This window comes from Erinaceus europaeus, chromosome 13 (assembly GCF_950295315.1).
Source record: "Erinaceus europaeus chromosome 13, mEriEur2.1, whole genome shotgun sequence".
NCBI lineage: Eukaryota > Metazoa > Chordata > Mammalia > Eulipotyphla > Erinaceidae > Erinaceus > Erinaceus europaeus.
The window spans coordinates 7,208,171-7,220,420 of NC_080174.1; the positions used below are offsets into that span (position 1 = coordinate 7,208,171).

At 44.7% G+C, this 12,250-nt stretch overlaps 1 long non-coding RNA gene across 2 annotated transcripts in view; it reads left to right on the top strand.

The window, feature by feature from the left end:
* Positions 1-203: 203 nt before the first annotated feature.
* Positions 204-12,250, top strand: part of LOC132542472 (uncharacterized) — a 30,681-nt gene continuing 18,634 nt past the window's right edge. For both annotated transcript variants that reach the window (XR_009553481.1, XR_009553480.1), the window contains exons 1-2: positions 204-385; positions 479-603. This is a non-coding gene — a long non-coding RNA (uncharacterized LOC132542472). The remainder of the gene's footprint in view (positions 386-478; positions 604-12,250) is intronic.

Consider the following 12,250-nt stretch of genomic DNA (forward strand, 5'->3'; position numbering starts at 1 on the left):
ACAGCTCTCTCCCAGCCCCTGTGAGCCCAGGTTCTGCCTGCTCTCACAGCTCCCTCTTCCACTCCTGCCTGCTCAGACCTGTTCAGGGCTGAGACATTTGCTCAAACATGGACGTGGGAGGACCAGTCTGGCAGGTAGGTGACCTTGCTTAGAACTTCCAAGTGTGAGGGGGGAGACAGCACCCTCTGGAGGTGGAGAGCGGCAGCGCCCCCTCGCCTCTGCACCACCCGTATCTCATGGACACAAACTGATTTTCTTGGCCATGTATTTCCTGCCACCGAAACTCCATCCGTTGTGCCCCCGCCCGGGACAGGGTGACGATCCTGCTGGTTCCATGGAACCACGTGGAACCCCCCCACACCTCAGCTCACCTGCGTGATTGCAGGTAAGGACAGCTTATTAGTTTGGAATTTATTGAGAATAAGTGCTTTATCTTAGTGACAAGCCTTCTATTTCCCCAACCCCCCTCTCTCTGCAGAATGAGAGAGAATATTTTCTGTGTTGGAAGGCTGGTCTACCTTCTGTTGAATTGGAGAAGAAAAACTTAAAGAGGCTCTTGTTGTAAGAGTTCTCAGCTCCCCGAGGCCAGGAACATCCACGTAGGTAGGGCTTTTGATTAGATCTGCTGTTTTACCCGTGGCAGTTACCCATTAAAACACTCTTTCTCTATGTACATCATTCAACAGCCCGGCTACATAGTACAGTAGTGGCTTCATTCTGTCTTGCGTTTTTTCTTTCTCTTTCTTTCTCTCTTTCTTTCTCTCTTTCTTTCTTTCTTTCTTTCTTTCTTTCTTTCTTTCTTTCTTTCTTCTTTCTTTCTTTCTTTTTATCCCATCAAAGCCACACAGGGTGATGTTTTTCCTTCATAAAACTCCCCCTCTTTGTTGGTCCCATGTCTGGCTCTTTCCAAGGAGCTTGGAAAGGAAGTGCGTGTGTGTGTGTGTGTGGGGGGGGGGGGGGGGGGCGGGCGGTAGGTGGGGAAAAAAAAGTAGGAAGAAAAAAAAAATCAGACCCACTTTCCTTTGTTTTGAACTGATTCCTGGGTGGAGGGAAACTTAGAGTGGAAAGGAGCTAGGAAACCTATTTTAGAAATGTTCCTAGGAGCCAACGTCTTAGTAATCTTCGCTTGAGCTTGACAGCTAACATGGGGGTGGGCCAGAAACACTGTCTGGGTTGGTGTCAGAGTTGAGAGTTGAACTAGGAAGTAGGATTACAGCTCAGGGCCTGTTCGATGAATCCACTGCTCCTGTCAGCCATTTCCCCCCCATTGTTATTGCTATTGTTGTTGCTGCTGTTGTAGTGGGATAAGACAGAGAGAAATTGATAGAGAAGGGTAAAGAAAGAAAGACACTTGCAGATCTGCTTTACCCCTCTGCAAAGTCACCCTCTGTGAAGTCACCCTCTTCAAAGCCACCCCCTGCAGGTGGGGAGCCGGGGGCTTGAACTGGATCCTTGTGCCAGTCCTTGCACCTAGCACTATGTGCACTTAACCCAGTGCGTACAGCCTGCCCCTGCCCTTTTAAAATATAATTTATTTACACAAGAGAGAAAGACACAAAGAGAAAGACCAGAGTACCACTCATTTCTGGATGATGGTGGTGCTAGGGATTGAACCTGGGACCTTGGAGCCTCAGGCATGAAAGGCTTTTTGCAGAACCATTATGCTATAGCTCCAACCCTTTTAAAATGTGTTATTGGAAATTGATCCCAGTGCCTCGGGCATGTAAGGTTTGTACTGACTGTACTATTGAGTCACCTCCACAGCGAGCCTCAGAAACTCATCTTCTTATAATTTATTTATTTATTTACCAGAGCACTGCTCAGCTCTGGATTGAGGTGGTGTGAGGGATTGAACCTGGAACTTCAGAGCCTCAGGCATGAGAGTCTCTTTGCATAACCATTAAGTTATCTACCTTCACCAGAAGCTCACCTTTTTTTAAAAAAAAAAAATTACTTATTTATTTTCTCTTTTGTTGCCCTTGTTTTTTATTGTTGTAGTTATTGATGTCATTGTTGGATGGGATAGAGAGAAATGGAGAGAGGAGGGGAAGACAGAGAGGGGGAGAGGAAGATAGACACCTGCAGACCTGCTTCACCACCTGTGAAGTGACTCCCCTGCAGGTGGGGAGCTGGGGGCTCAAACCAGGATCCTTATGCCGGTCCTTGCGCTTTGCGCCATGTGTGCTTAACCTGCTGTGCTAGAAGCTCACCTTCTTAACTACAGTAGCACCTGTGTTTAGCCTGCCCTGTTGCCTCTTTGTATTCCATTTTCTCTGCTGGCCTGGAGCAGAGATTTCAGGCATCCATCTTGCCCTCTCCCTCCTGGGCTCCTCCCACCAGCTGACCTTTCCTTGCCCAGGGATGTCCTTGTCTAGGGGATGATGAGGGCTAGGGGGACCTTGAACCCCAGTTCCACTGGGATTGTCTGAGGCTATGGCCATTTTTGTCTTTGTCTTCATCATGTGGGTCTTCTGCCGTAATAGGAGGAGAGTTTTTTTTTGGGGGGGGGATGGTGGTACCAGGAAGTAGTGTGAAGAGTTTTAGGAGCACACCTAGAGAGGAAGTCCGGTGTGGCTTAGAATGGAGCTAGAAGGCAGGGGCCTTTGAAAGCCTCCTGGAGGGAAGGGTCCAGAGAGTCAAACCATTTTTCTTTTTTTAATCAGTGATTTAATATTGATACACAAAACTGTAAGATAACGGGATAGTTTCATGTCCTGCCCACCACCAGAGTTCTGAATCCCCATTCCCGTCACTGGAAACTGCAGTGGTTCTCCCACGGTCACAGATATGGGTTGACTATTATTTTTTTATCTATCTATCAATCTATCTATCTGTCTATCATTTATCTATATTTTCAGTCCATGCTTTGTCTATGGTCCCATCTTCTCTTCCTTTCCTTTTAATTTTTTTTATATTTATGTATTTATTATTATTTATTCTGTTGCCCTTTTTATTGTTGTTGTAGTTATTATTGATGTCATTGTTGTTGGCTAGGACAGAGAGAAATGGAGAGAGGAGGGGAAGACAGAGAGGGGGAGAGAAAGACAGACACCTGCAGACCTGCTTCACCGCCTGTGAAGTGACTCCCCTGCAAGTGGGAGCCAGGGGCTGGAACCCGGATCCTTATGCCGGTCCCTGCGCTTTGCACCATGCGCACTTAACCATTTGTGCTACTGCCTGATTCCCTTCTCTTCCTAAGTCACACCTACACCTATTACCACTTCTGAATGTCCTTCCTTTTCTCCCCTTTTCCTCTGGGTCTTGATGGAATTGAGTTTCAGAGTCCTCTAGTCATTTTCCCCTAACATTTCCACCCTCTGGGAATATGGACTCAAATTCTGTCTATTTATTTTATTTTTATTATATTTATTTGATAGAGACAGCTAGAAATAGAGAGGAAGAGGGAGATAGAGAGGGAGAAAGACAAAGAGATACCCGCAGCCCTGCTTCTCCACTTGCAAAGCTTTCCCGCTGTAGGTGGGGACTAGGGGCTTGAACTTGGGTCCTTGCACATTGTAACGTGTATGCTCAACCAGGTGCACCACCATCTGGCCCCTTAACCAGAATTCTTTATGGGGATCAGTAGGTGGGAGTTCTGGCTTTTGTAATTGCTTCTCTGCTGGACATGGGCTTTGGCAGAGGGATCCATCCCTTCAGACTGATGAGAGGTTCACTCCAGGTAGGTAGCTCAGAATAAAAAGGCTTAGCTTCTCAACTCTTTGCTATTCCCCGCCTCCCCCTTCTTGTCCTCCAAGTGACTTGCACTTCTACCTGCTTCTTTTCATTTTCCTGAATAAAATTTATGATGTCTGAGGCCATGGCCTTCCCAATTCTTTGGGGAGCATCCCGTGGTGAGCCAGACACGATTGGGGCAATCATGAGCCAGACATGCTTTGGCAACACCCCCCAGCACTTGTCCTGCAGGACAGAGGCGATGCTGAACATGGCTCTCCTCCATGCACCAGCTCTCCTCGCGTCCTCAGGGATGCAGCCTTCCTGGTGGTGCAATAGGGGAAGGCACATCAGAAATAACCATTTTAGGGGCTGGGCGTGTCTCAGCTGGTAGGGTGCACACATTGTCATGTGCTAGTCCTCGGATTCAAGCCTCCCAGCCCCTACCTGCAGGGGGAGGGGAGCTTCACAAATAGTGGAGCAGTGCCTCAAGTGTCTCTCCTTTTGCTCTCTGTTTCTCACCCTCTGTTTAAAAAAGGAAAACACTGGGAGCTAGGAATGGTGGAGTGTGCAGGCACGGAGTTCTAGAGATTATCCTGGTGAGGAAAAAAAATCACCAAAAGTGTTGAGGAGATAGTATAGTGGTAATGCAAAGGACTCATGTCCAAGGCTCTGAGGTCCCAGGTTCAATCCTAAGCACCACTAGAAGCCAGAGCTAATCAGTCTCTCTCTCTCTCTGTATCTTTTTCTCTGCATATCTATCTTTAAGGTAAATGAAATATTTTAAAGAGGGAGAAAGACATAGAGAGAATAACAATTTTAACGCCAAGGGATCCTTATCATTCACATGTTGTTCTATGTAGATAGATAGGATATCTTTCATTTACATACTGTTCTATGTAACAAATGTGTTGCTGAAAAGAATCTCGCTAAGACAAGGCAAATAAAGTCTTGTTTAAAGGGAAGCAGGTGAAGAGATTGGAAGCACCCTAAATTCCCATCATTAGATGACTGGCTAAAGAAGTTATAGGAGATACATTCCATGGAGTAGTACTCTGCAATCAAAAATGATGATATATTATGTCCTTTGGGACAAGGTGGATAGGACTGGAGGTGATTATGCTGAGTGAGGTAAGTAAAGAGACAAAAGACAGCTAACAGTCTAGGGAACTGGTACACATGAGTTTGAAAAAAAATACAGAAGTAAGCAAACAGTTTCTAAGACTTAGTGAGAACTATGGTGGTTATCTCTGGGAGGTGGGAGGGAGGGTTGGGAAACAGAACTTTAGTGGTGGTGGGTGTGGTGTGGAGCTATGCACTGTAGCTTTACAGTCTTGTAAATTAATCACAAATTAAAAAAAAGGGGGGGTGTTGGGAACCAGGCAAGGAAGAAAGTTAGAGATGGAAGTAAGCCCTTAGACTCTGATACCAAACTAAGGTCACCAAAGGGGACAGGGCAGGGGGAAGAAAGGAGGAAGAGCAGTGGATTGTGGTGGAGGGAGCCCGGTACTCTGAAAGTGCTGAGTGTGGTGTGGCAACTCTCATCATTGAAGTGGAGTGCATTTAACCCCTAAAACATGCAACCTTGTCAAAGTACTGCTCAGCTCTACCTTATGGTGGTGCTGGGGACTGAACCTGGGACCTCAGAGCTTCAGGCGTAAAGATCTTTTACAGAACCATTATGTTACTTTTCCTGCCAGTTGTTTTGGTCCAAACAAAGCATTTGCTTTTGCCTGAAACAAACAAACAAACAAACAAAAAAACCTTGTTTTTTAAATCAACCTCAATTAAAAACAAAGAAAGCAAAGGGTGTTAGGGCCAAACCTATATGCAAAACTGCTTCGGACTTACTCAGAGGGCAGTCTGTTACTTTTGCCAAAACAAACCCTTGGCAAAGAGAATCTGTGAGCTGCAGACAGCTCCATCAGCAAAGGGGGGGGGCAGTGCCCTGAAAGTATGATAGAAATTAGAGACACTCCCTCCACAAAGAAGATCAGACTAGTGGTCCGGGAGGTGGTGCAGTGATAAAGCTTTGGATTGTTAAGTATGAAGTCCTGAGTTCAGTCCCCGGCAGCACATGTGCCAGAGTGATGTCTGGTTCTTTCTCTCTCCTCCTATCTTTCTCTTTAATAAATAAAATATTTTTTTTTGAAAGAAGATCAGACACTTCTTACGTAAGCACCATCCACTAAGGGATTACCCTACCGGAGCTCCGACAGACAGTTTTCTAAAGAGATACACATGCCCACAGACACATAAAGAAATGTGCCACTTAATTTATTATTAGAGAAATTCAAACTAAAACTACACTGAGATACCATCTCTCACCTGAGAGAATGGTTTCCATTAACAAACCAAGAAATGACAGCTGTTGGCGAGACTGTGGAGAACAGGTAACTCTGCTCTAACTGCTGGTGGGAATGCAGACTTGGGCAGCCCCTTTGGAAGACTGTATGGAGAGTCCTTAAACAAATAAATGTGGAATTACTTTATGATCAAGCAATTCCACTCTTAGGCATTTATCCAGTGGACACTCAAATACTAACTCAGAGAGACACAGGTACCCCTGTGTTCATAGCTGTATTATTCACAACAGCCAAAGAGTGGAAGCAGCCTAAGGGCCCATCAGCAGATGATGGGCTAGAGACGTTATAGGTAAATACTCTAAGGAATACTACTCTGTAGTCAAAACAGATGATATTATGTCCTTTGGGACAAAATGGCTGGAACTGGAGGTGATTATGCTTAGCAAAATAAATACAGAGATGAAAGATGAACTACCAGATGGTTTCACACTCATATGTTGAATCTAGAGCTCTGATTCACATGAACTTAACAAACAGGCAAACGAAACAGAAGCCAGCAAACTATTTCTAAGACTTGTGAGAAGGCTGGTGGTTCTCTTTGGGAGGTGGGAGGGTGAGGCGCAGAATTTGGTGGTGGGTAGAGTGTGGAACTGGACACTATCATCTTACAATCTTGTGATATACTGTTAATAGCAAATAAGTAAGAAGGGATTGTCAAATGTCACATTACTGGCTCTTTCTGAGTGGGTTCTCTGAGAATTGTTTGCTTCCTGAACACCCCCTCAAAATAGAGAAGGGATGCCAGCAACAGATGTTTAAGAAAAAATATGTGAGTGACAAAAAATAAAATGGAGGGAGTCAGGCAGCAGCACACTGGCTTAAACGCACGTGGAGTGAAGTGCAAGGACAGGCATAAGGACCCCGGTTCGAGCCCCCCGGCTCCCCACCTGCAGGGGAGTCACTTCACAGGCAGTGAAGCAGGTCTGCAGGTGTCTGTCTTTCTCTCCTCTTCTCTATCTTCCCCTCCTTGCTCCATTTCTCTCTATCCTGTCTAACAACAATGGCATTAATAACTACAACAACAATAAAAAACAAGGGAAACAAAAGGGAAAATAAATAGACATAAAAAAATAAAAAAATAAGATGGATAAAATTATCTAGCTAACTGTTTTTCTGTGCATTGAGAATGCTATTTTTTTTTCTTTTTTGGTGTTGGGGCCCCATTTTGTTAGCTTTCTGGGCCTTCTGTGTGGTGCCTTATTTTGAAGATCTCTAGTGTTAGAGAGTTCACTGCCAAGCGTGGTGTGTATGTCTGTGTATACTGAAACATAATTTTGTAACTCAGATTTATTGGCTAAAACTAGAAGGTCGGAAGGAAGAGGAAGGTAGGGAGAGAGAAGGAGAGACACCTGCAGCGCTGCTACGCTTTGCCCTGAGGTGGGGGACTGGAGGCTTCGACCCAGGTTCTTGCACATGGTGACATGCACCCAGTGGGATGTGCCATTGTCTGTCTGCTAAGTAGTCTATGTTTCTCCCTCTGGGGTGTGCATGTGTGTGTGTGGTGGTAGTGAGGGGACTGGAAGCTGGGTCATGTGCGTGGCAAAGCAGACACGCTTCCGGTGAGTTATCTTACCTGTGTCCTTATATTGTTATTTCAAGGTTTCACTGATTTATTAGAGGGGGGGAGGAAGAGAGAGAGAGAGAGAGAAGAACCAGAGCATCACTCTGTCACAGGTGGTGCTGGGGATCAAACTCAGGACCTCCCACTCGCAAGTTCTGTGTTCTGCCTGCTATGTCAACTTCTTGGCTGGTTGCAAGTGGAAAGTTAGAATGAAAGAAAGCAGAAAAGAGAGAAGTGAGTAATGATTTGAGTATGATGTTTTTGTTTTCATTGAGTGATATATATCCATAAAGTCCCCCCCTCCCTTCCTTCCTTCCTGTCAAATCTCCAGTTCCTCTCTCTTCCTTCCTTCCTTTCTTTCTTTCTTTCTATCTCTCTCTTTCTTTCTTTTTTTAATAGTGACAGAGAAGTAGAGAAAGAGACTATCGCACTAAAACTTCCTTCAATGCAGCGGAGTCCCCTTCATTTTTAAGAGAAGACATACTTAAAATTTATTTATTTATTTATTTATAATCGCCACCAGGGTTGTCGCTGGAGCTCAGCTCCTGAATTATGAATTTATCACTCCCTGTGGTTATTTTTTCTCTTATTTTTTCTTTTATTTTGATAAGACAGAGAGAAATTGGGAGGGGAGGGAAGTAGGGAAAGAGAGAGAAAGAGACACCTGCAGACCTGCTTCACTAATCTTGAAGCTTCCTCCCTGCAAATGGGGAAGAGGAGCTTGAACCTGAGTCCTCATGCTTGATAATGTGTGTGCTCAACTGGGTGTGCTCTATTTTTATTTTATTCTCTCTTATTTTATTTGAGAGGGAGGGAGGGAGAAAGAGAGAGAGAGAGCAAGAGAACGAGAGAGAGTGAGAGAGAGGGAGAGAGGGAAAGAGAGGGAGAGAGAGGGAGAGAGAGGGAGAGAGGGAGAGAGATAAAGAGAGGGAGAGAGAGAGGGAGGGAGAGAGATGGAGAGAGAGAGGGAGAGAGAGAGGGAGAGAGAAAGAGAGGGAGAGAGAGAGGGAGAGAGAGAGGGAGAGAGAAAGAGAGGGAGAAAGAGAGGGAGAGGGATAGAGAGAGAGAAAGAGAGGGAGAGAGAGAGGGAGAGGGATAGAGAGAGAGAGAGAGGGAGAGGGAGAGGGAGAGGGAGAGGGAGGGAGATGGAGAGGGAGAGGGAGAGGGAGAGAGAGAGAGAAAGAGAGAAAGAAAGAGAGAGAAAGAGAGAGAGGGAGGTGTGTGCTGGGGATTTGAACAAAACTCATTTTTATAAAAAGGCTGAACTTTCCTCCTTGAAACCTGCCATCAGTGCATTATTTTAGGTGATCTTCTCTACCTTTGTCTTATATCTGGATCCCGTCTTTCCTGGCATTCGGAAGGAAAAGTTGTCCTTGATTCTAAATATTCTGTTTCCCTTCAAGAAGAGGCTGTTTGTAACCACTACCATCCCTTCTAGCTTGGTGTGAGTTCTTACATCCACTTCCCCTCAAAACCACATGGCTTTCTGCCCTTCCTCAGAAAGCAGTGAAGATGTGAACTCTATTCTGATAGTACTTATCAGCCACCAGAGACACTCTGACAAATGATTCCTGAAAATAGAAGATAAGAATGGGTGAGTGCTTTTGCTGCCATTTCAGTCTCTCCCTTTAAAAAATCTTTTTATTTTATTTATTCATTGTTGGATAAAGTCAGAGAGACATTGAAAAGGGAGGGGGAGATGGAGAGGGAGAGAGACAGAGAGACACCTGCAGCCCTGCCTCACCACTCCTAAAGCTTTCCCCCTGCAGGTGGGGACCGGGAGTTTGAACCGGTGTCCTTGTGCACTGTAATGTGTGCACTCAACCAGGTGCGCTATCACCTGTCCCCTCCCTTTCAGTCTCTTTAGTTAGCTCTATTTTTTTTTTTTTGGTTCTGTTCCTCTCTGTCTGATTAAAAGAATACTGGTGGTGGGTGTGGTGTGGAGCTATACACTGCAATCTTATAATCTTATAACAAACTATTAATAACAAATAAAAATTTTAAGATATACTGTGAGCTGGGGAGATGGCTTCACTGAGAGATCACTGGGTTTGTATGCCCATCCCCAGCGCTCTGGGCACCAGTGCTGTTCTGGTTTTTCTCTCTTAAAACTATGCTGATAGGGAAATAGCCCGGTCTGTTAGTTCCAGCTTGCATACCTGAGGTCCTACAGGGCACAGGTTCAATCCCAAGGACCACCTTATTCCAAAGCTTAACAGTGTTCTGGCTACTCTCTCTTAAAATAAATAAATGGAATTATAGTCTTACCTTACAATTTTGTGAATCAGTATTAAATCCTAGTAAAAAATTGAAAGAGAGAGAGAAAGAGAGAGAGAGAGAGAATAGATAGACCCTGGTTATATACACTAAATCTTTTAAATTTTTTAATATTTATTTATTTATTTCCCTTTTGTTGCCATTGTTGTTTAACATTGTCGTGGCTATTGATGTCATTATTTTTGGATAGGACAGAGAGAAATGGAGAGAGGAGGGGAAGACAGAGAGGGGGAGAGAAAGACAGACACCTGCAGACCTGCTTCACTGCCTGTGAAGTAACTCCCCTGCAGGTAGGGAGCCGGGGGCTCGAACCCGGATCCTTATACCAGTCCTTGCGCTTTGTGCCACGTGCACTTAATTCACTGTGCCACCGCCTGACTCCCATACACTGAATCTCATACACATTTGGAGACTCTCTTTAAGATTGTGGAGATGCATCTCCATCAGGAACAACATAATGGATCTCTCTGTGGGCCCCTATAGGATCTTGACCTCAATGTGGATCAACAATGGTAGGGACTGTTCCATTCTCTGAAGGGAGGCTGGACAGCATACTCTACCTACCACCTGAGGAAGATGGGTTCTGAAATTAGTGCAGCCTGGAATAATCGTAGCAGTGACCACAGAATGTGAGCCCAGAGACCTACAGGGATGCAGAGGTTACAAGGGCTCCTGTGCTGAATATGGGCCCTGGGTCAAATCAATTACAGTTAACAATATTTATAGACTTTTCTCATATTTACATGAGATCTACAGTTCAGTCCTGAAATTCCATGCACCAGGGGTGATGCTCTGGTTCTCTATCACCTATCTATCTACCTATCACCTATCTATCTACCTATCACCTATCTATCTATCTATCTATCTATCTATCTATCTATCTATCTATCTATCATCTATCTCTCTTGTATCATCTGTAGTGGAAAAGTTTTTTGAGTGGTGAAGCAGGGCTGTGGGTGTCTGTCTGTCTTTCTGTCTCTCCATCTCTCCTTGCCATCTGGATTTCTCTCTGTCTCTAATCTAATATATATATCTTCCATTGCTATGTACAGTTACCATCACAAAAGAGAAAAGTATAAAATATTAAATGCCATATTTTTAATGGACAAAATATCAATATTTTCTTTCTTTTTTCTTTTTAATTTTTATTTATAAAAAGGAAACACTGACAAAAACCATAGGGTAAGGGGGTACAAGTCCACACAATTTCCACCACCAGAACTCTGTATCGCATCCCCTCCCCTGATAGCTTTCCTATTCTTTATCCCTCTGGGAATATGGTCCCAGGATCATTATGGGGTCTGGCTTCTGTAACTGCTTCCCCACTGAACATGGGCATTGACAGGCCGAGCCATACTTCCAGCCTGCCTCTCTCTTTCCCTAGTGGGCCGGGGCTCTGGGGAAGTGGGACTCCAGGACACATTGGTGGGGTCATCTGCCCAGGCAGTCCGGTTGGTATCATGGTAGCATCTGGAACCTGATGGCTGAAAAGAGAGTTAACATATAGAACCAAACAAAATTTTGACTAATCATGAACCTAAAGGCTGGAATAGTTCAGATGAAGATTTGGGGGTGGGGTGTCTCTGTTTTATAGATAGTTAGTCCTAGTTCAGTTATATTCCAAAAAATGCTATCTTTTTAAAGAGGTCTTTTTTGGACTCCCAACCCAAGGGTGGGGGTCCATCAACACCCCTTTCTTTCCTTCTTTTTTCCTTTCTTTTCCTTTCTTTCCTTCTCACTGCTCTGTATCCATGTTTACATCACACTTGTCAAGAATGTCTTCAGGGATGTCGTTTCTGCCTATTTACTGCCTTCTTGATGACAAGCTGTGAGAATAGGAGGGTCCAAGAGGAAGGGCTCCGCCTGTCTGATTCTCCAGCTCCAGGGTTTGAAACAGGACCTGACCCAAAGGTTGACCAATAGAGAATGAACAGGAGGTGCCTGACTTTATCTGGTGTCTTGATGTATAGTGGGCATGACTCCTAACTCCTAAATCATGAGGTCAGCCCCTTCCAGGTTAAGATTTGAATTAGGCAAGCTGTTTTTATTCATGGTTCTGTATTGAGTAGTAGTTTCAGGTTGACTGATGTGTAATCCACCCAACCTACCTCTGCACACAGGCACAATTTTACCTCTCCAGCCTTTTACTTTTTTCCTATTCAGACAGAGAGAGAGAGAGAGAGAGAGAGAGAGAGAGAGAGAGAAGGATTGAAAGACACCACCAAACTGGAGTTTCCTTCAGGGCTGTTGTTTCTCCCAAGTGGTGTTGGAGTTTGAAGGTGAGCTGAGCCTATGGCAAGGACGGTGGTCAACCATTTTGTTGGTCCCCCATCCAATGATTTTAAAAAGTATTCCTTTTTGGAAAAAGCTAGTA